This window comes from Herpailurus yagouaroundi, unplaced genomic scaffold, assembly GCF_014898765.1.
Source record: "Herpailurus yagouaroundi ecotype Mexico unplaced genomic scaffold, PumYag 28, whole genome shotgun sequence".
Lineage (NCBI taxonomy): Eukaryota > Metazoa > Chordata > Mammalia > Carnivora > Felidae > Herpailurus > Herpailurus yagouaroundi.
This window is the reverse complement of record NW_024412376.1, coordinates 106955721-106979292: the sequence shown is the minus strand read 5'-3', so window position 1 is coordinate 106979292 and position 23572 is coordinate 106955721. Positions and strand designations below refer to the sequence as shown.

General features: G+C 39.9%; 1 protein-coding gene across 2 annotated transcripts in view; it reads right to left on the bottom strand.

The window, feature by feature from the left end:
• The window catches only part of G3BP2 (G3BP stress granule assembly factor 2), a 34312-nt gene extending 20515 nt beyond the window's left edge, over positions 1-13797 (bottom strand). Inside the window, exon 1 of one of the 2 annotated variants that reach the window (XM_040481113.1) lies at positions 13578-13797. The gene's annotated coding sequence lies outside the window, so the exon portion shown is untranslated. The remainder of the gene's footprint in view (positions 1-13577) is intronic. The other variant, XM_040481110.1, reaches the window with a different exon arrangement.
• Between the last annotated feature and the right edge of the window lie 9775 nt (positions 13798-23572).

Sequence of the window (23572 nt, the reverse complement as noted above, 5' to 3'; positions counted from 1 at the left end):
AGTTGAGCATTTGACTCTTGAACCAGTTCACGTCATGATATTGCAGTCTTGAGATTGAACTGCCAGTAGGGCTCTGCGATGAGTGTGGAGACTGCTTGAGGTTCTCTTGCTCCCTCTCTCTCTCTCTGCCCTTCCCTCCTTTCCCCTCCCTTCTCTCTCTCAAAATACATGAAACTTAAAAAAAAAAAATTACTTACATGATTATAGCCCCCAGAACAGTCAAAATTATAACATTAAGAATCAGAAAAGAGAAAAAAAGTAAAAAGTTAAATATTACTTGCTTAAATATATATTTATAATTAAACATCCTTTCCTACTACACTTAAAAGTACTGGAAAAAATTCACAGTATCTATGTGTACCTACAGGGCACCTGGGATGAGTTTAAATTCCTGCTTAACAAATAAATCTCAATGTAGGTTTCCTTTAAACAAAAAATTTTACAGCCAAAAATAAGCTGCCATAATCATTACAACTGTGATAATGTTTTTAAATAAAAATCAGGTTATCAACCATAGCAGAGCCTATAGGAAGACTGTAGCTCTGTAGCTCCTGTGTGGCTCGGTCGGTTAAGTGTCTGACTTTGGCTCAGGTCATGATCTAGCAGTTTGTGGGTTCGAGCCCTGCGTCAAGTTCTGTGCTGACAGCTCAGAGCCTGGAGGCTGCTTCAGATTCTGTGTCTCCCTCTCTCTCTGCCCACCCCACCCCCCACTTGTGCTGTGTCTCTCTCAAAAATGAAAAAATTAAAAAATAAACATTAAAAAAAGTTTTAAAAAATGTAGCTCTATATAATCCCAGTGACTCCCAATTCAGTTTTCACATAATGCTCTCTCCTTTTACAACCGTCTTGAAATAGTAAACAACAAATCTGTTTAAATTTTTAAATAGCATCTTACTTGCTTTCAAAAATAGTGAATCCAAAAAAAGGAAAAAAAGTTAATTCACTGCTTCCAGTGGCAGGGTCTAGGGATAGGGCAGTGGCAAGAAGAAGCCCCTGAAGCAGCTAGAAGAGGTAAAGTGAAGGCCATGGGGGAAGTGAAGGCCATGGGGGATGGCCACAGGAGGAATGGAGAAATCTAGCAAAAAGTAAGCAGTTTCTTCTGTCTCCATCAGGAGATGGTGATCCTTACTGCTGTTTAAAACATCTGCATTCTCTGCCATAAAATCTGTTGCCAACAATAGGTAGAAAGAAGTGTTGTGTTGGAGCCTTCCGTACATTCAAGAATAAACTTTGGAAAAAAAAGAAAAAAAGAAACAACATACAGTGGGGGCTCATCTCTTTATTTCTTGTTACTCAGCTATTTCTACCTTACTCTGAGGTCAGAGCAAACCCAACCTAGAATCCTGCCAGTCTGTTCTTCAGTCTTTTGTTCTCCCTTGAATTCTGTACCACTTACAAATAAACCAACTCATAAAAAAGAGAGAGAGAGAGAGAGAGAGAGAGAGAAAAGAAAAAATTCACAAAGCAGAATCAGATACTGTCATTTCAGGTGCCATTAGTTTCCTCCAAAACCTAAAACTTCCAATAAGGATTAACAAACCCTAATGCATAAAAGAACTCTCATTTGCTATATATTTAAAGTAACAAAGCTAAAGCTACACAGTATTTTTATTTTGAATAAGTGTGAAGTACTTATCTAGTAAAATTAATGTGAAAATTATATATACTTTTTTAATGTTTATTTATTTTGAGAGACAGAGAGAGAGAAACAGAGAGCAAGTGCATGCGTGAGCAAGGCGGGGAGGAGGGAGAGGGAAGAGGGAAGAGAGTCCCAAGCAGGATCCTTGGGCTGTGGTAAAGTTAATCTCACAAACTGAGATCATGACCTGAGCTGATAATCAAGAGTCAGAAATTTAACCCACTGAGCCACCCAGGCACCCCTTAAGTTTGCATTTATAATTCATGCACAGCCAATGTATATCACAATCTAGTCAAGAGGAAAAACAAAAGAACCAAATTACACATTCAGAATAAATGTGATTACAAGAACAACTATGCAATTATTATTCACAGCAAAGTATTCACACTCATAGGTAAGCAATTTCTGGGATTTGGGGGTCCTTCCATTTTTTTTTTTTAATGATCAAAAAGAAACCTCTGAACATGGGACTAAGAAAGATTTTAACTATCTAAGACCATGAAAGAGTTAGCTTTTGGGATCTCAATTTTCTAATTTATAAATTGAGATGTGATCTCTGGTCAAACCTACAAGACGATACAGTTCAACAAAGATAGCCGAGATTAAAGGATTCTTCTGTAAAAGGGAATCTTCTTCATGTGGTTGTTAGCCTCTAGCACCTTCAAAGATTAAGAGCAATTATCATCTAACATCTTTTTGGATAAAGTAAAATTCTATGTATTAAACCCCACTTTTTCCTATGAACATTTGAAAATGTGGAGATTTGTGTCACACTGGGATGCACATATAAATTCACTTTTCCATGTCAATTAAAAATAATCAGTCCTATCTATTCATCCAAATATCAACATGATTATATGTGGCCTCCGAGATATAATTTACAGAGCCTCAACTACTTCAGAGATCATTCTACTTTCCAACTTTACCCCACTTAATCCCCGTGTATCTTCATCAACATCCTTTTATTCATTCTTGTTTCTTAAAATGTTTCTTCTCCATTTGCCTAGACTAATTCCTGAAGCATAGCTACTCCAGCTGTCATGGGAAATTGCTCTGTATCAACTGGCACTATCTTTTCTGAATCTCTTAATACCAGTGAGAGAGGAGTGGAGGAAAGAAAATTAACACATATACACAAGAGAAGAAAGTCACATTGGGTTTCATCTTACAATATACTTCAAATTCAAGTAAGTTAAAAAAAAAATCAAAGGAACTGGTTCCTTTGGCTATTTTGATACCTTTTGGTTCCTTCCTTGATTAAAACTTCAGCTTCTAGTTAAGTACTTAAGATTTGTTTGCTCACTTTTTGGTTAAAGGTTGGGTAAATCACTAACTGGTATAATGGAGCTGCCCCTAAAGCACACAATCTCAGGCTACAATATAATGTCTAAAATGAGCTGACAATTCTATTCTACTTTGTACAAGTACTGGATAAAGACTAAATGGACATTACAAGAAGGTAGAGTTAGGTTCAAATAATCCAAGAATAACCAGAACAGAGCTACTTCATAAATAGCCAGTCAATGTAGGTATTTATCTCAGAGATGCAATTCTGCACAATTTAGCAGAAATCTAGTAAAACAGTCTATGTCTAACAACATTTAGGTTGCTCCAACACTATGATTCTAGAAGTCTACTAAACAAGATTCCTACTCCAATACTCACTCCATCCCTCCCTATCTTTAATGATTGAAACCCCATGCATTTATTTGGGCCCAGGTATTGTCCCCCTGAAAACCTTTCCTGATTCAAAAGACTATAACTGTCTTTCCTCTGGATTCTCAAAGTACTTTTTATTAATCATATTGTTCCCTAAATTACTAACTGTGCATTAGTCTTCCTCATCTCTCCTCCACTCTCAAATATTATAATCTGGGCTCTCCCTTAAATATAATTCTCCAGAAAGTCACAATTCTGAAAACTCCAATGACCTTCCTCAGTCTTCCTCTTATCTGCATTACCATTGTTGATAGCCTACTCCTAATGCTTTTAGATTTCTATGATAAAGCAACTTTCCTTCTCATCAAAATGCAGAAGTTCTCAAAGTTCTGTCTTCTAACCTGGCAGTTTCACAATCTAAGGGCTTTAGCTCTCATATCTACCTAAAAGGATAGCTGGTCTCTACCATAAACTCAAATTTTACATTTTTAACCCCCTGCTGAATACCCACATGTGACTTCACAGGTTACTCAATATATGCAACCCTCCCCAGATACACAAAAAACTTTATTTCTGTTAATGGCACCATCTTCTTGGCTCAAATGCTCAGTCCTAAATGATTTTCCTTCTTTAAGCTTCAAACGGTGAAATCCTAACAACTCAAAAGTCTTTTGCAATTTGTCTCATCCTTTCTGCTCCCACTGAATTCACATTCTTTACATCTTCAAGTCTTCCAAGCTTATCACGTGCGGCATACTTTAAATACAAACATCTGCATTCAGTTTGAAGCATAAGGCATTACACAAAAATCCAGCCTGAAATTCATGGTCCTGACCAACTTTTCAAATTTATCTCCCATCTCATTTCTCACCTCTGTAACAAATTCTGTGTTTGAAGAACACTATGCCACTCCCCATCATTCCCTGAATCTGCGATTTTCATTCTTTAGGCCACTGTCTTACTTCATTCAACATATGCTGGGTGAATAGGTGAGACAACACGCATTCTTTCAATGTTTATTGAATGTCCACTCTACATGTGTCAGAAATTATGCAAGGAAAAACAATGGTGAACATGAAGGACTTCATCTGCTGCTCCAAAGAAATTTACAGTCCAGTGGGAGACAGAAGTCCTAAACACAATTATGTGATAAATGCTACAGCCCTACCACAAAGAATATACCACTTGGAAACTGGAACAGGAAGAAATTGGATATGCAGAAAATGAAGTGAATAGTCTAAGCCAAAGCTAAAAGAGAAAACAATTTTTAGGGGATGACTATCTCCTCGAAACCTCATACCACCGAATCTTTCCCCTTTTCATTCTTCAAAAACCTGCTCAAGATCTCATTCCAATCTCCCTCTAGCTTTCTGAGCTAGGTCCATCAGGCAGGATTAACCATTTCTTTCCCTTAGTATTATGTATCTCTTCTTTAGCTCTTATTAACGCATTTAATCCTAATAATGTGTGTACATGTGTACAGGCACTCCCCTCTATTTGGAAGACTCCTCAGTGCTAATGCTAAGCATAAGCCTGGCAGTGTCATGCTTCCAGGAGATATCTTTGTAGCATCCACCATAACTGTGCTCATAATACTATTAAAGTATCTGTTCTGATACTAAAGTATCTGTTTAAAAGCATCTGTTCTGATACTAAAGACCTCTTAAAAAAAGAGCAGCAACCTACTAAAATACAAAGATATTTCAATAGCTAATGAATAAAACTATAGACAAATGTCAGCGAATAGATTAAACAAAATCATTAAGCATGCAATTTTAAGCTATCTTTAAAGTTAACCAACCACCTATGCTCCTGTGCGTATTTATACGTAAATGTACAGGTGTACAGTCACCTACATGAATGCATGCTACTCCTGTAATAATGAAGTTAGAGTGTTTTGATATTAAAAGGTCAACAATCAAATACAGCATAGCAGTTTGGGCACAAATACTTTTAAGAACTTTTAAACTTTAAAATCAGAACTTAAGGCTCTAATTTTAGAACTTTAAGTAATTTTAGAAATCCCACCCCCCCAAATTAGCATTACAAGAGACCCACACAATATAGTCCTTTCAAAGGTACCAAAGTAATTTTATCTTTTCAACAAAAAAGATTTAGGGACAATCTGACATCCACACATTAAAAACAAAAGGGGGGCACTTGGTGGCTCAGTTGGTTAAGGGTTGGACTTCAGCTCAGGTCATGATTTCACAATTTGTGAGACTGAGTCCCTTATCGGGCTCCATGCTAACAGTGTAGAGCCTACTCGGGATTCTCTCTCTGTCCCTCTCTCTCTGCCCTTTCATGTGCTCGTGTGCTCTCAATATAAATAAACTTTAGAAACACAAATGAACAAAAGGAAGTCTGCCTCATACTTTCTCACTTGCATATAAAAATCATCTTGATGGACCACAGACCTAAATGTAAAACCTAAAACTTTAGGCTTCTAGAAGAAAACTTTTAGGGGTACCTGGGTGGCTCAGTCAGTTCAGTGTCCAACTTCGGCCCAGGTCATGATCTCACAGATCATGAGTTCGAGCCCCCGCATCGGGCTCTCTGCTGTCAGCACAGAGCCTGCTTTGGATCCTCTGTCCCCCCTCTCTGCCCCTCCACTCGCCCCAAACGTGCATGCTCTCTAAAATAATAAACATTTTAAAATATATACTATTTTTGGGGCACCTGGGTGGCTCAGTCAGTTAGGTGTCTGACTTCGGCTCACGTCATGATCTCACAGTCTGTGAGTTCAAGCCCCACATCAGGCTCTGTGCTGACAGCTCAGAGCCTGGAGCCTGTTTCAGATTCTGTGTCTTCCTCTCTATCTGACCCTCCCCCATTCATACTCTGTCTCAAAAATAAATAAACGTTAAAAATTTAAAAAAATAAAATAAAAAAATAAAAATATATACTATTTTTAAAAAGAAAACTTTTGTAACCTTAGGTTAAATAAAGTAGGTAAGACACAAAAAGAATTAAAAAAACCTGACAAATTGGACCTCCATCAAAATGTAAAACTTCTCATTTAGAATCATCACTTATAAAATAAAGACAAACCACAGTCTGAAATGATAAAGGACTTGTATCCAGAAAAAACCAGATTTCTCATAACTTAAAAAAAAAAAACCATTATTGAAAGCTAAACAAGTTAGTATTACAGAATTCTATTGACAGGACATTCTGCAAAATGCAAAACTACAGGGTTAAACCTATCAGAGACTGAAGATACAAAGGACTGTAAAGAAACAGGAGATAACTTCTGGTGAAGGGAGTATCTTGGATCTTGACCATGGTAGTGGTTTCATAACTATATGTCTGTCTAAAGTCATTAAACTGCATATGAAGAATAGTCTCTACCGTTGGTAAATTATTCCTCAAATTTTAAATTTGGCAATACAATTATGCTTCATTATGTCAATTATTTCACGAACTTTCACGGAAAATCCCTCAACACAATGTAGGGGAACCACGATATCCTGAATTGAGAACATTCCACAGTTCAAAAAAAAGGGCAATTTATTCAAAGTTGGTATCTTCCACCTATAAAATTAACAAAAATGAAAATGATTGGTAATATCCAGTACTGTTAAGGGGTGTGGGGAAAATGGGCTCTTACACAGTGTTAGTGAAAATAAACATTTTTACAACCTTTAGGAGATGTAATTTTGCAGTTTTAATCAATTAAAAATGGACATATATAACCACTAACACCATTTCTAAGACATATTACAAAGAAATACACAATTGAACAAAGATGTATATTTAACGCTGTTCATTGCCACTAAAGAAAATCAAGCAGGCTAGGGGCGCCTGGGTGCCTCAGTCAGTTAAGCATCGGGATTTTAGCTCAGGTCATGATCTTGCAGCAGTTCAGGAATTCAAAGCTCACATCTGGCTCTGCACTGGCAGAGCAGAGCCTGTTTGATATTCTCTGTCTCCCTCTCTCTCTGCCCCTCCCCCGCTCTCATTTTTTTCTTTCTCTCAAAATAAGACTTTTTAAACTAAATAAATAAATAAATAAATAAATAAATAAATAAAGCAGTCTAAATTCCATCAAGAGGTAAGTGTAGGCACCTAAATGGCTCACTCGGTTAAGCATCTGACTTCAGCCCAGACCATTCTCATGGTTTGTGAGTTTGAGTCCCTCATCGAGCTCTGTGCTGACAGCCCAGAGCCTGGATGGAGGCTGCTTCTGATTCTGCGTCTCCCTGTCTCTCTGCCCCTGCCCTGCCCACGCTCTGTCTCTCTCTCAAAAACAAAAAAACAATTAAATGGAAAGCTATAAAATACAAAATTATGCACTGATTTAAAGTAAAATAGGAGAGGGATGCCTGGGTGGTCTCTCCCTCTCTCTCTGTCCCTCCCCACTCTCTCTCAAAAATAAATAAGCTTAAAAAAAAAAGTAAAATAGGAGCGGATAGGAAAGTATAAATGTGGGCAAGAAAGACCATCTGCAAAAGTAATAACCAAATTGTAGAATAATGTTACAAACTCCATCTTTGGAAAAAAGCATGATAAAAACATACATACAAATGGGTTATGGGTCTACAAGAAAAAGAATGCAAGCTACGTACCCATTCTTAACACCACTAGTAAGACATTAAATTAAGATATTAAAATTTTCACTTAGTTTCTGATAACTTTCTAACAGATACATGTTACTGGTTACAAAATAGCTCTAGGGGTGCCTTGCTGGCTCAGTCAGTAGAGCAAGCAACATCTTAATCTTGGGGTCATAAGTTTGAGCCCCACACTGGGTGTAGAGAGTACTAAAAAAATAAGCTTAAGAAAAAAAAGAAAGAAAAAAGAAAACACGGCTCTAGAATAAAGGCCAAAAGTGTGTGAATACACTTACCACTACTAGTAAAACAAAAAGGCAATCTCTGACATTATGCGTACATTAGTGACAATTTATGAAGTTTAAGTGTGCTTAAATATCCCCAACTAATTGAAGACAGGCTTCAGTAGATGGAGATGGAGATGGAAGAAACAGACTAATACTATGTTGGAATTAAAATTGAGCAACCAGGGGTGCCTGGGTGGCTCGGGTCATGATCCCGGGATTCATGGGTTCAAGCCCTGCGTCCGGCTCTGTGCTGTAAGTTTGGAGCCTGGAGACCGCTTTGGATTCTGTGTCTCTCTGTCCCCTTCCCCGCTCATTCTGTCTCTCTCAAAAATAAACATTAAAACTTAAAAAATAAAATAAAATAAAATAAAATAAAATAAAATAAAATAAAATAAAATAGAGCAGCTACATACTGAAAGACTAGTAAAGAACTTACTGCCTAGGATCCTAAGCAGCACCCTCTAACATCAAGGTTTCCAAAAGGTGATTTATAAAACATTTGCTATGCTTACCTGATAGAATAAACTGAACCCCAACTATAATATAAAAAACATCAATTCATGTGCAGTCATTAAAATACTTTCAAAGACAATAAAACCACCAAAGAAAACACACTGAACACAATTCAAAACTTACAAGGCCTGATTTCAACAATGTAAAGGCTATGCATGCACCTGGACAAGAAAATGAAATTAATTTTTCAGATCTACTATAGCAAAATAGTTATCAGAGCAGATTACAATAGAAAAGACAAGGGAGACACTGTATGGCTCAGTCCTTTAAGTGTCTGACTCTTGATTTAGCCTCAGGTCTCAATCTCACGGTTTATAGGGCTAGGATGGAGCCCCGCTTGGGATTCTCTCTCCCTTTCTTTCTGCTCTTTCCCCACTCACAATTCTCTCTTAAAATACATAACTTAAAAAAAAAAAAAGGCCCCAAGCAAAATAATTTTGTATTCCAACAGTTCTCTTTAATCTCAGGGATCTCTGAAATGGCATCTCCATTCTTATTAAAGCAACGTCTCCATTATCCACACGGTGATAGATCTACATATAATCATAACATCTAACTATAACTATTAGCTTCAAACACCTGCCAGCAACCACCACAGTATATAAACAATCAAAACTTCACTCTTTGAGGAGCCCGGAGTGTCCTGACCACAATTTATAAAAAGTGGTAACCGCCCAAGTTCTGGCGGGGAGATTTCACTCATTGCAAATTACAGACATGAAATTCCATGTCACATTTGGTGGCTATTTCAATGCTTGGAGAAAAAAACAACGCAAATGAAAACTGCTAAGAAGTTGAGCTATGTCATCTTATTAAAAAATAATCAGGAAACTCAAAGAAAATGACAATTACAAAAATTTTTTTAACCTACAAAAAATATTTTTTCAGCCTACTGTAAAGTTATATGTACTGTATCTTGATTCCTATAAAAGTAATAAGATCTCTAGTAACAGGATGCAATTCTTTACCAGAAAGAAACTATGCTACCAAAGGCTATGTCTATGCTAGAACATAGCTAATCTCTACTGGGTACTGAACTACCTTTCCCCAGTAGTCAGGCCTAACCCCTTTGTCACTGAGCCATGGACTATTCCCATTCTCAACACTTAATCACATATTAAAACTGGAGCTTCTGAAACTCCAGGTGACTTTACCAAAACAGCAATGAATCTTTTTTTTTAAGATTTTTTTTTTTAATTTTTAAGTAATGTCTACATCCAACGGGGGGCTGGAACTCACAACCCTAAAATGAAGAGTGGCATGTTCTAGGGGCGCCTGGGTGGCTCAGTTAGGCATCCGACTCTTGATTGGGCTCAGGTCATGATCGATCTCATGATCTCACTGTTCATGACTTCGAACCCTGCACCAGGCTCTGCGCTGACAGTGGGGAGCCTGCTTGGGATTTCTCTCTCCTTCCCCAACTCATGCTCTCTCTCTCTCTCTCAAAAATAAATAAACTTAAAAAAAAAAATTGAAAGAGTGGCAAGTTCTACTGACTGAGCCAGTCAGTTGCCCCAACAATGAACACCTCTTTAGAGCAGAAACCTTCAATTTGTTGTAGCAGACCATAAAATGAAAGCATCACAAACAAGATCAAGTACCAGTGGCAGAAATAAATAAAAGGTAGTTGTAGATTCAGCCTGTCCTCAGGCCCCAAAAGTAAGGAGGCAAAACTTAAAGTTCAGAAACTCTTGAAAGTGACCAAGTATTATGCTGTCTCTGCACCTCCCCCACTCACGCATTGTCTCTCTCAAAAATAATAAACACTAAAAACAAATTAAAAAAAAAAAGGCGGGGGGGGGGGGTGCCTGGGTGGCTCAGTCGGTTAAGCATCTGACTCTTGGTTTCAGCTCCAGTCATGATTCTCACGGATTGGTGAGATCAAGCCCGGCATCAGACAGAGCAGAGAGCAGAGTCCTCTTGGGATTCTCTCTGTACCTCTCCCCTCAAAAATCAAAAACAAAAACAAAAAAACAACAAAAAAAATGGTAAATGAAAAAGAACAGCTAAATGAAAAAGAACAGCTACAAATGCAAAAATATAAAAAAATTCTTTTTAAGTCAAACTGTTACCTTATTTGGTACCGTTGGAAGGAGCTAAGAAACAGAAGACAGTAACAAAAGACAAAAAACCCAGGAGTCATCCCAAAATACCCACAATGCTGTACCAAAATAAGGTAAAATACCTAGAAATTAAATGATGTGAATAAGCTGAGGCACAGCCATCAAGAAACTGATTCTACTCCTTCTGAAGCCAGTCCAGAGTTCTGGGCGAAGAATCAATTTGTCTTAGCAGCTCTTAATCAAGTGTCCATCACTGCAGAGTAATGTAACCAAGCCATGTTTGCTGATGAAATTCTACTGAATTTAAATTCAGAAGAAACCCTCAAGTTGTACCTATCAAACCCAGCCTTTAGAAGGGATCACTCGTGGGATGCCTGGGTGGCTCAGTCGGTTAAGCATCTGACTTTGGTTCAGGTCATGATCTCACAAGTCCTGAGTTCGAGCCCCACATCAGGCTCTGTGCTGACAGCTCAGAGCCTGGAGCCTGTTTCGGATCCTCTGTCTGTCTGTCTCTCTCTCAAAAACAAATAAACATTAAAAAACAATTTAAAATAAAGGGGGGGGGGTCATTCCCTGCCTCCATATCAACTCAGTGTAAAATGTGGGGGAAAAGTCTTAAAGAAACCTAAGAATGAACTTTCAATCCTTAAAAAAAGTTTGTATTTTTTTAAAAACTCTTTTTAATGTTTGTTTATTTTGAGAGAGTGTGTGTTTGAGGGGGGAGAGGCAGTGAGAGAGGGAGAGAGAATCCCAAGCAGGCTCCTGTTGTCATGATCTGAGCAGAAATCAAAGAGTTGGAGGTTTAACCAACTGGGCCACTCAGGCACCCCAGGAATCTTCGATTCTGATAACAGGGAATCAACAGGAATAATTCTTCACAATAAGGAAACTGTTAAGAATCTAAACACACAATTAGTTATTTACAGATTTTCAACAACTGCTATCAAAATTTTCATTTTTGATTTCTCATAAGTAAAATATGGGCAATTATTTCCTGCTACCAACAGTGCCAATATTACTGAAACTCAAGAATTGGCTGCTCAGCTACTACTGAACACTCATTTAGGCTACCAAATTAAGACTTATTTTCTTCTTTCTTCTACTTCTGATCCCTAAGAACCCCACAAGTATTCTGATTCTCTTCACTCTTAACACTTCTTCACCACTAATATTTCAACCCCAAATATTAAAAAACCTGAACCATAACAGTTCTTAATAAGCAATCCATTTGAGGTCCTTATCCTCCCTACAATCCCAATAGCCTTTCAGAATTAAACAGCCTCTGAAGATTGTTATAACATAGGGACACACATGACTAATCCTAAAAATTTAAGAAAGCAGGAGGTACTATCACCAAAGAAACTACACATAATCCAGTTCTAAATTCAAACTAATCATACCATCTATCTTTTAAGACCAAGAATTTTGGACATCAAAATAACATTGGATACTAAAAGAGCTAAATGTTTACTTAGAAACTTTGTTCACATGTCTAAGGCTATATTAACTGCCAAATATGGAGCTAGACAAGAAATTCCCATCTTCTTTCCCTCTAACATACAGGGTTCCCTAATTGCGGTTTATGGTTCAGAGATCCAGGTAACAGGAAATGCTCACATTTGGAGGACTAACACGGTGTGTGGAGCCTTGAACCTAAAAACCAGTATTTTAACCCATTTGAAACCATAACAATTATATTGGGGGGGGGGGGGAGTCAACTTTACTATCGCTCCAGCTTCCGTGCACGAGTTTTGTTTTTTTAAAGGGAGCAAAAGCACCTACCGTCGGAAAAAAAAAAATCTGTTAAGAAATTAGGTATGCGCTGGGGGGGCCCCCCCAACTGATCTATGCGGAAAACTGTAGATGCAAATCTATATTCGCTCCAAATCGGCACAGAGCCATCTTAAGAAATCCGCTTTTAAAGACGCAGATAAAATTCAATCAGATTCAACTAACAAAAATCAACACAATATAGGGAAGCTTATGTTTCTCTCCTAGACTATCCTTCCCGCCCCCCGCCCAAAAGTGGGGGAAGAGGAAGAAACCCATTCCTCAAAGCACTCAAACACCTTTTCTACTCCTTGATTATATATATATATATATATATATATATATATACATACATACATATACATATACATATATATATGTATATGTATATATATACCGGGTTTCTGAACACGTTGGGGATAAACCCAAGGTGCGGGGTGAGGGGAGAGTCAAAGACCGCGGAACACTAGATACTGGGTAAGCAAAGCGGCGGCTGCTTTCAAACCCGGATTCTGTTTCGGTGCACAGAAATGGTGCCCGCAGGCCGCTACTTTCGCATCTGCGTCGCTTCTGCCTCCGCCGACACAGCCTCTTTTCCCCTCCCCCACGGGCGGGGCGGCGACGGCCTCCCCGCTCCCCTGAAACCGGGAATAAGAGACGCAAACGACTCGAAGACAAGGCTGGTGGGCTCCCCACCCTAAAACATCCTCTCCAGAAAGCCCACTCCTCCACGTCCCGAATTGAGCCTCCACCAGCGCGCCTTTGGGAGCTGCTGCGTCCCCTTTCCCAGCTCGCCACCTCATCTCCAACAAATCCGGGCCCCACCTGTGCCCGCGGAGCCCTCCGTCCACACAACGCACGCCAGTCACCTCCCTTCTCACGCGGCCTCCTATCCCTCACCTGCGAGGAAAGGCTCGGCTTCTTCCACGCACACACGGCAGCGTAGGCAGCCTGCAAGAACAAGGTCTCTCTCTGCCCCGACACCTCCGACACTGGGGCTCACGCACAGGACGGTTGCCTGAGCCGCGGCCAGCAAAGGGAATGTCCCCTTCCGACCACCACACCAACCTCCCTTCCCGGCCCCCGTACACACCTCCAACCAACAGCGGCGGCGGGTACGTCGCGCGGAGGTCAACAGGAGAGTCGCCGAGGACCGGCTGCAGTGGCTTCTTCTCGCTCGCCACCCCCTCCCTCCGATAAACCTGAAGCCTCAGAAGCCGGAGAGTCGCGAGCTCGCTTCCCTTACAGCCACCTCTTCCCGGGCGCCAGGCGCTGCGGCGAGCGACAAGGAACACGGACGTCCCGCCCCCTTTGCCGCCGCCCCCTCTTATTGTTTTACCCCTGCCGAAAGGGCTGGGGAACCCCCCAGCACGACTTCAGCCAATCACGCATCTCCTTCGCGAGCAGGACCCAACCTTCTCGCGTTTCTCTGCGGAGCACGCGCAGAACGCCGCCGCGCTCACGTACTCTCGCGCCCAGAAAGCCGGGGAACCGGAACCGGCCTGAAGCCGGGGCGAGAGTCCGCTGATTTGACGTCACAAGGAGGCTGCCTTTCTACTGCCCTAAGGCTCTGGCCTCGCCGCCCTTTTGAATCGCACCCGAACACGAACCTGGTTGGCTGCTGCGCTGTGTCTTTTGCGCCGTTTTTTGGAGACCGATATTTCTAGTCCCTTTTGATTATTGTTAAAAGAGAAGGGATTTAGTAATTTTCTCTTTTAACTAGGTCTGCAGGTTGCTGCTCTAGACAAACATAAAATGCAGCCAGTGGTTTCAGCTATTTGTACCCTAAATTCACCTACATTATTAACCCATCCTAGGAAATGGAGATTTAAAACTCCACCGAGAAGGTCAAATTCAGCCTAACAACCCAAAGCAAAATACGTTCTGGGGCCTACTAGGTGTTAGGCCCAGGGGTATAGAAAAATATGCTGTGGCCAGCACAGAGTGGAAAATAATCTATTTCTTTGTGTGCCTGTTATGTATTTAGGTGTTGCTAAATACATAATAAGGGTGTTACATACTAAGGCCTCTAAAAAGGCTGAAATCTCAGGAGATAGCAGGATTACAGTCCTGTCCTAGATCTAGGCCCAGACTTGGCCCCAGGGCGTAGCTGGGACAACACTAGACACTGACTCTAGTGACCTTGATTCATGGGGAAAGCCAAATCTCCTTATAGTCAAGGAAGCCACTTTGCACCTTGGTTCTGGCGATGTTTCTCAAAGACTATGGAGACAGCAGAAGAATTTTGGAAGGAAGAGCTGAGGAAATGGCAAAAGAAATGAAATCGCAAATAGAAAAGGAAAGAATACATTTATTACGTGCCCGTGTACCAAACGTAAGCGGGCATAGACCTTTCATTAGTTTTCTTAATCCTTTAAGAGCAATTTTAAAGTATTTTCCACATGTGCAAACTGAGGTTTCCGGAGGCAGTGCTAACATCTGAATCTCCAAAAACTACATTGTTTTTACCTTAGTTTGCCTAATCATTTTGTTACATGAAAAATATTTGAGCAGATTGTAACTTTTGTGAAATGAACTTTTACTTTTTTTGTTGTTCCTTTAAAGCATAATATATTACATGCAGATTACCCTTTAAATCTAATACTTCTGTACCAAGCACTCTTTAAATTCCTTTTTGTAATTGTTTAGGCGTAACAATAACCCTATAGAGTAGTTATTATTTTTATGCCCATTTTACAAATGAGGAAGCTGAAGTTTAGAGAGATCAAATTAAGGTCACACAGCTACTGTTGGAGCTGGGATTCAAACAGTGCCATCACACTCCAAGCCCTTAATCACTAGCTATGGAATACGCTCACTGTATTAACTGCCATGATTTACACTTATCTCCTGTACTGCTGATTGACATTTCGATTGTTTCCAGTTCAGGGTTCTTATGCATAACCACTATTACTCTTCAAGATAATGTATCCTGATGCACAGGTACAAAGGTTTCCCTAGGGGAATGGTTCTCAAAAATTAACATACATCAGAATCACCTGGAGAGCTTGTTAAAACAAAGATTGCTGAGCCCCCAAGCCCAGGATTTTTGATTCAACAAGTTTGTGTTGAGGCCTGAGGATTTACATTTCTAACAAGCTCCCAGGTGATGCTGTTGCTGTGTAGTAACCACACTTTAAAAACCACTGAACTGGGACGCCTGGGTGGCTCAGTCGGCTGAGCGTCCGGCTTCGGCTCCGGTCATGATCTCACGGTTTGGGAGTTCGAGCCCTGCGTCGGGCTCTGTGCTGACAGCTCGGAGCCTGAAGCCTGTTTCGGATTGTGTGCCTTTCTCTCTGCTCTTCCCCTGCTCATTCTCTGTCTTTCAAAATAAATAAACATTAAAAAAAAACTAATAGACTGTATACTTTAAAAAAATAAATAAAAATAAAAACCACTGAACTAAAGCACGGGCTGGGAAACTTACACTGTAAAGGGCCAGGTAGTAAATATTTTACGTTTTGGGGGCCAAAAATGGTCTGTTACATATCCCACCCCACCCCCTTTTTTAATCCTTTAAATATGTAGGAAACATGCTGAGCTCTAGGGCTATCCAAAAACAGGCCCCAGGCACCCCCTGCTCTAGGGTAAATATTCAGCTATCTTTAATTTTAGTAAAAAACCCTAAACTGTTTTCTAAATGGTGATTTTAACTTCTAAGGATCTCTCAAGTCTGTGCCCTTTGAATGCCTCTCCATACTTATAGCCTCTGCTCGGGTTCAGGCCCCTTTCATCTTTCCAGAATGACTGCAGTAGCCTTCTAATGTCCCTGCCCTTTAAACACAACCTCCATGAAACACCCCCTCCCTGAATAGACTATAAGGCAGGGAGACCAGTATGAATTGCATTCATTCAGTGGCTCCGACCAAAAATGTTTGTCACCCTTGACTCTCTCACACCACACAGCCAATCATCAATAAACTTATTCCCTCTACCTTCAATATTTAATCTGGATTAAACACTTCTCATCCCTATTACTGCTATTATAGTCCAGGCCATTACTGCCTACTGAAACAGCCTTCCAACTTGGTCTTGGTGCTTCCATTCTTATCCTACTACAGTCTAGTCTCACAGGCACAACAACCAGATCCTTTATAGCTGTCAATCAGATGACATTTTCAAAATTTTCCTTCCAAAGGCAACCCAATAAAATTTCACGTCCTGTCTGGCCTACAAGGTCTACCTGATTTAGTCCTTATGTTACTTCTGCCTCTTTTCTTGCCACTTTTTCTCTTACACACTCTACTCTTCCTTTGACACATCAGCCATATATCCTGTCACAGGGTGGACCTTGGATTCGAACCTTTATCAAGTTTGTGAAAGGGGTGCCTGGGTGGCTCACTTGGTTAAGTATCTGACTCTTGATCTCAGCTCAGGTCTTGATCTCAAGGTCATGAGTTCAAGCCCTCTGTTGGGCTCCGCACTGGGCGGGAAGCCTACTTAAAAACAAAAAAACATCTGTGAAAAAGCAAAGTAAATTACATCTACTGATTTCTCCCAAAGTACTCTTACTGAAATAACTCACTTAAGCATCCTAAAGGTGAGTTAGGTAGGATTTTCCCTTACAGAAACTATCCTTAGAATTTCAATTAACCTAACACCCGCTTAAACAGTCTACAAGTTTATCTCAGCTGTGTTCTATTGTTATTTTGTATACTTTATATATTCTATAGTTCCTAGATTCTCTAGATTTATTTTTTTCAATAAATAGAAATACAATGGTAATCTACAGATTGTCCTGGAGGAGTCCACCCTTTAAGACTCCTGGGATTCATTCATTCAGCAGCCACCATTGATTGTCAATGTATCAAGCAGAGCACTAGGCTCAGAATGAGGCAAAAATAATTGAAACATAGTGTCTTCAGAGAACTGGGAGAGAGGAAGAGAGGAAGAGAGGGAAAGAAAAGACAGAGAACAAGAAGAGGAAAGAAAAATAGAAAAAGGGAGAGAGACACAGAAAAAAGGGAGACAGAAAGGCAGTAGGGAGAAAATGACAGTAGAGGGTACTGTTAAGTGATACTGCACAGGGATACTGAACAGCATTTTGCACTTCTTCACAACACTGAATATTTCAATTTATAATTCAATATCTGATATTTCCCCTCTTGTATACATGCACCCTGTAAGTTCCATGGGGGAAGAACTCATGTTTGCCTCTCTAATCCAGCACCTGGCACTGGCTGAATAAAAGTGCCCCCGTAAGAGCTTCCATGAATTGACTAAGTGACCATTTGAGAGCAGAGGGAGGACACAACAGTCTTTCTCCTGGACTCCTAGTATTTGTGGTGTTTTGCCTTTTTAAAAAATGTTTTCATTTATTTTTGAGAGAGCGTGTGCGCACACACGCGCACGGGGGAGGGGCAGAAAGAGAGGCAGGCTCTGTGCTGACAGCAGAGAGCCTGATGTGGGGCTTGAACTCACTAACCAGGAAATCATGACCTGAGCTGAAGTCGGACACTCGACCAGCTGAGCCACCCAGGTGCCCCCTTAAAAAAAATCTTTAAAGAAAAACAGAGGGAGAGAAAGATGGAGAGAAATGGGATCATAATTAAACACTGTTTTGCAGGACACTACTTTTTATCTTGATAGTATAACTTAGGCATCCTTTTATATTAGTACATGGGTCTGCTTCATGTTTTGTTTTCCAGTGATTACATAGGTGAGGAATGACTTTTTAAGCTTAGAGGCAATAGAATCAATTATAAAGAAAATTATGAGAATATAACCAAAATAAATACAAGCTATGTACCTGCACACTTCTGTCACAAATTTGAGTCAAAGGACTAACAAACTTGGTAAGAAATCAACATGAAAACCTAATCAACAAAAATGCAAACGATGTCCAATTTATAGAAAAAAAGTACATAGTGTTAAGCACATATAAAGAGCTGTTAAAATAAAACAATGGCAAATCATAAATAAGTGTAAATATTTGTAAGTGAAAACACGTAAGAGGCAAAACCAAGCCCCTTTGTATATTTTTGTTGCAAGTAAATATTAATTCAATCTTTTAAAAAAGCAATTTGGCAAGACATATCAAAACCTTTAAAATGTTTGCACTTTTTAAGCCAATAATTCCATTTCTATGTATTCATCCCTCTTAGGATATGCACCAAGAAGTTCATAGTGGGAGCACCTGGCTGGCTCAGTTGGTGACGCACGCAACTCTTGATGTCGAGGTTATGAGTTCAAGACCTACACTGTGTGTAGGTAGAGATTACTTAAAAATAAAATCTTGAAAAATACCATTGTGATATTATTTGTTTTCATCATTTAGAAACTGGAGGCATCTTAAAAATAAATTTAAAAAATAAATTAAGAAAAAAGAGGCATCTTAAATATCCAGAAGTGAATGGTTAAATAATTCACATATTCCTGACAAATCTATGTCTAAACTGTAAGTTTCAGTACTCAAGAATGTATTTTTTTTTTCAACGTTTATTTATTTTTAGGATAGAGAGAGACAGAGCATGAACGGGGGAGGGGCAGAGAGAGAGGGAGACACAGAATGGGAAACAGGCTCCAGGCCCCGAGCCATCAGCCCAGAGCCTGACGCGGGGCTCGAACTCACGGACCGCAAGATCGTGACCTGGCTGAAGTCGGACGCCTAACCGACTGCGCCACCCAGGCGCCCCAAGAATGTATTTTTATGTTACATATTTATGTTTCAATCTTAAGCCAAACATTTGTGATGCAATCTTAAATAAAAAATATGGTACTCAATTTGCTATTAAGTAGGAACATGTTTCATGCTTTTGGTCAGCTTAATGTTTTTCTGTACCTCCTACTCTTCTATAGTCATATGTTAATTTCACAATAAAAAAACATTAGTAAACAGTGAAGGCATTGCCTTAGTACCTACAGGATGGTATTAATTTTTCATCCTCTCAGCTCTCCCTTCCCTCTCATAACATATCAATAAATAATTTACATCATCTGACCAGAAATACAGGTGGTATAACAAAAGATGTAGATGGTAAAACAAAAGAAATGAATAAAGAAGAAATTAGGGGCACTTGGGTGACTCAAGTCTGTTGAGCCTCCCATCTCTTGATTTCGGCTCAGGTCATCATCCCAAGGTTGTGGGATTTAGCCCTGTGTCAGGCTCTGCACTGAGTGTGAGGCCTGCTTGAGATTCTTTCTCTCTCTCTCTCTCTTCCTCCCTCTGCCCCACCCCCACTCATGCTCTCTCTCATTCTCTCTAAAAAATAAAAAGAAGAAATCAGACAAATCAGACAAAAATCTATCAATTGACGTTGGTGAAGAAAAGATGCTGCCAGACCTATGGGATGACTCTGATACATTTTTTCCTATCCAAAAAAAAAAAAAAAAAAAGCAGGGGGACAACTGGCTGGCGCGGTAGGTTGAGCCTGAGATTCTTGATCTCAGGATTACAAATTTGGGCTCCACATTGGGTGCACAGATTATTTTAAAATATAATCTTTAAAAAAAAAGGAAAGAGAATCAGATCCAATCATTATTAGCAGGTGAATTTCTAAAAAAAGTAAAATTACTAGAATTAGAGTAACTGATTCCTGTTTTTATTACACTTCAGCATAAAATACTTGTCTGTCATTTTAATTTACTGTGCTTTTCCTTTGAACCTTCTTATTTGACCATTTTCAACCTAACTGGATCTTAAAAGACCAACCAACCCCGTTATCACCATTTTGCTGATGAAGTAGGTGTGTAAGGGATGACTTTTCATGCATGTTTAAAGGCTACACATCCCCACAGAGGTAGGGTTTACGTAGGACCCCAAAATACGAAGACTAGGCATTAGGGGTCAAATCCAAATCCTGAAAGGATACTTGTTTTTCTTGGAAAGTATTGTTACTCATCACGATTTTAGCCTTCCAACACTTACATAACATTTAACCTTTTGAGACTGGCATACCAAATGTCTTGAACTGGCTACCAATTCGGTAAGGATCATGCTGCCAGCAACGTGGTCTGGGCTTTGCAATCAGGCTGCCTGGATTTGTGTGCTCACTTCACCTCATCACTTATTAGGTATATTACCTACGTATATTACTTTAGGCAGGATGCTTCACTTGTCTGTGCTTCAGGGTTTCTCATCTGTAAAATGGGAACAATAATATTTATTTACCTTATTAGAGCACTGTGAAGATTAGATGGGCTAATTAGATGGGTGCCGTGCCTGGCACATGGGTAAATGCTCAATAAACATGGGCACTTAATGTTTGGTGCTTAAAATAGCATATGCACCCATTGCTCTCAACTGATTCTTTCTTCACCGACTTCTCGTTGATTTGCTTGGAAGTCAAACTTACATTTGCGTAGCATTTTACAGTTTTCAAAACACTTTCAAACGCAATTCATTTCAGTTCCACAAGCAATCCACAGAGTAGGCAAGCTGCACAAGGGCAAACGTGGCCAATTTAGAAAGAGACCCCAGAATCCCCCAGGGTTCCTGACACTATACCTCATCCTACTTCTATGAACCTCCGCAGCCTTGGAGCAAGCCTTCCTGATTGAAAACATGTTACACAGGAATTTCAGGGTTCTCTTGGTGCAGCTGGCTCCCTTGCAAAGCTTTTTGATGCAAAGAGAAACCTGCTCCCCAGAGTAGGATGAATCTATTCCTTTTAGAGCAGAAAAGGAGAAAGGATATTATGGCCTGAAGAAAGAATCAAATGTTAATTTCCCCTGAAATCTTTCCATCCATTATCTTTGTAAACCTGGGACAGGTTAAGGTCTAAAGAGATAGTCTTCCTCTCCATTTGATCATTGTGTTAAAATACCTCACATGTCCAGAAAAGTGTATAACGCATTTGGTGGCTTGCCCATTTGTTAAGAATAAAATGTAACGACATGACTTCCTGCTATATGTGTGGGTGTTAGCTACCTAACTGGTTTTAATCATATCTATTAGTCTTCAAGCAGAGGAGATTCTAAATGCTACCAGAGATTGGGAGAATAAAGGCTGCAAACCTGAGCAATGTCACTTCTTCAGAATGTAGAGACAAAAACCTCATCAAAAATCAACCCAAAGAGGGGTGCCTGGCCAGCTCAGTTGGAAAAGAGTGGGGCTCTTGATCTCAAGGTTGTGGGTTCGAGCCTCTCATTGGGTGTAGAGATTCCAAAAATAAATAAATAACCTTAAAAAAAAAATCAACCCAAAGAATTAGGTTTATGGGATTACAAAATTAAACCATCTGAATAATGGTTTGTAAATTCTAATGGATTCTCTATCCAATGCTTCTGAAGTTACGATGACAGCTAAAATCCCCTCAGGCTGAGTGATCTAAGAGATACAGTAATCCTGGGAAGTACAACAACTAAAGATAATGTCAATAAAAAGAGGAGTCATCTGCCCTGAGTTGCCTGGAGTCCAGAAAATGATGATTTTCGAAAGGGGCAAAATTTCACCAGTGTTGATCTCTTACTGCTCAGGGTAGATTATGTTTGGCAGCCACAAATATTCTTGTCACTAATTGGCTACAAAGTGTGCTTTATTGTCTGGATATGAGATGCCTTGAGGTCATCCAATTCTCTCCTCTTGGACTGAATGCTCACCAAGCACTCTAAACCCAGAGGAGGGGCCCTGGTCAGCAGATAACCTATTAATTGAAAAGGCAGATCTCCCTTTGTGAAATAGTATTCTGGTGGGTCGTTAATCAGTCTCCGATGGATTAACTTGGTGTCAACCAGCGTCCCTGAGCCAGACTTCCTTGTGTGGGAGAGAAGGGAAGTCGCATTGGGAGAAGCCAAAGCAGGGGAACAATTCTCCACTTAAACATAGGAGTAGGAAAAAAGGGATGAAATCCTATTTTCCTCACTGATTAGTTTTTGTTTTTGTTTTTTTTAAAGTAATCTTTACACCCAATGTGGGGCTTGAACTCACAACCCGGAGATCAAGAGTCACATGCTTCTTCGACTGAGCCAGTCAGGTGCCCCTTCACTAACTAGTTTTTTGACACTGGTCAGGTTAGTTCACTTCTTTGACCTTTAATTTCTTCATGGATCAACAGCCAACTTTAGGGTTGTTGGGAGGGTTAGTGACAGTGCCTGGCACAGTTTCTGGCATAGAGGGTATATAGGTCTGATTCCTGTTACGAAACGGAGACAGACCTTCAGTATCTGGGGACTGAAATACAATGCTACATAAAGTTATAAATAGACATTAGCCTAGGTCTACCACCTTCCATCCTTTCACTCTCCATTCTCCTCTTGGGTCAAGTATGGTTTGATAGTACAGAGAAACCATGGCCTGAGTCTCTGTCTTAAATAGTCATATCCAGGAGCAGGACAAGCATATGGTACCTTTAAAAGCAAATTTGTTTCACTCTAGTAAAACACCCAAGTCTCTTCTTGTAACCAGGCCATAAAATTATTCCAAGTAGTAGGGTGCCTGTCTGGCTCAGTCGGTGGAGCATGTGACTCTTGACCTCAGGGTTGTTAAGTCTGAGCCCCACGTTGGGTGTAGAGATTATTTCATGTATTTATTTGTTTATTTATTTTAAATATTTTAAAAATGTTTATTTTTGAGAAAGAGAGCACGAGAGGAGAAGGGATAGACAGAGAAGGGAACAGAGGACTGACGCGGGTTCCATTCTACCAGCAGAGAGCCTGATGTGGGGCTTGAACTCACAAACCGTGAGATCGTGACCTGAGCCAAAGTCAGACACTCAAGCGACTGAGCCACCCAGACGCTCCTAGAGATTAGTTAAAAACAAAATAAATAAAATCTAAAGACAAAAAAAAAAAAAAAAGAAACTATTCCAGCTAGTAAAAAACCCAACTGTATACAAAATACAAGCATTCATCAGCAGACCGAAAACTTAAAAGACAGGAGAGCAGTTGTGAAACTTCTTCCAACTGGGGAAAGATCGTCATAAGAAATTATACAGCTGATACATGGTAAAAGCATTTTGGCTTTCTTCTACCTTGACCAGTCGAGTGCAACACACAAAGGATCAGTCTCAGCCCTTATTTTCTACCCACATGTTTCCAGGTATAACCACTTAGGCTACCTAATTCTCTGGATTCTGGCTATGGCAGTGGAATACTTCTCTAAACCTTCCCCCACCTTCTGAGGTTTATGACTAAGGCAAGACTCCTCCT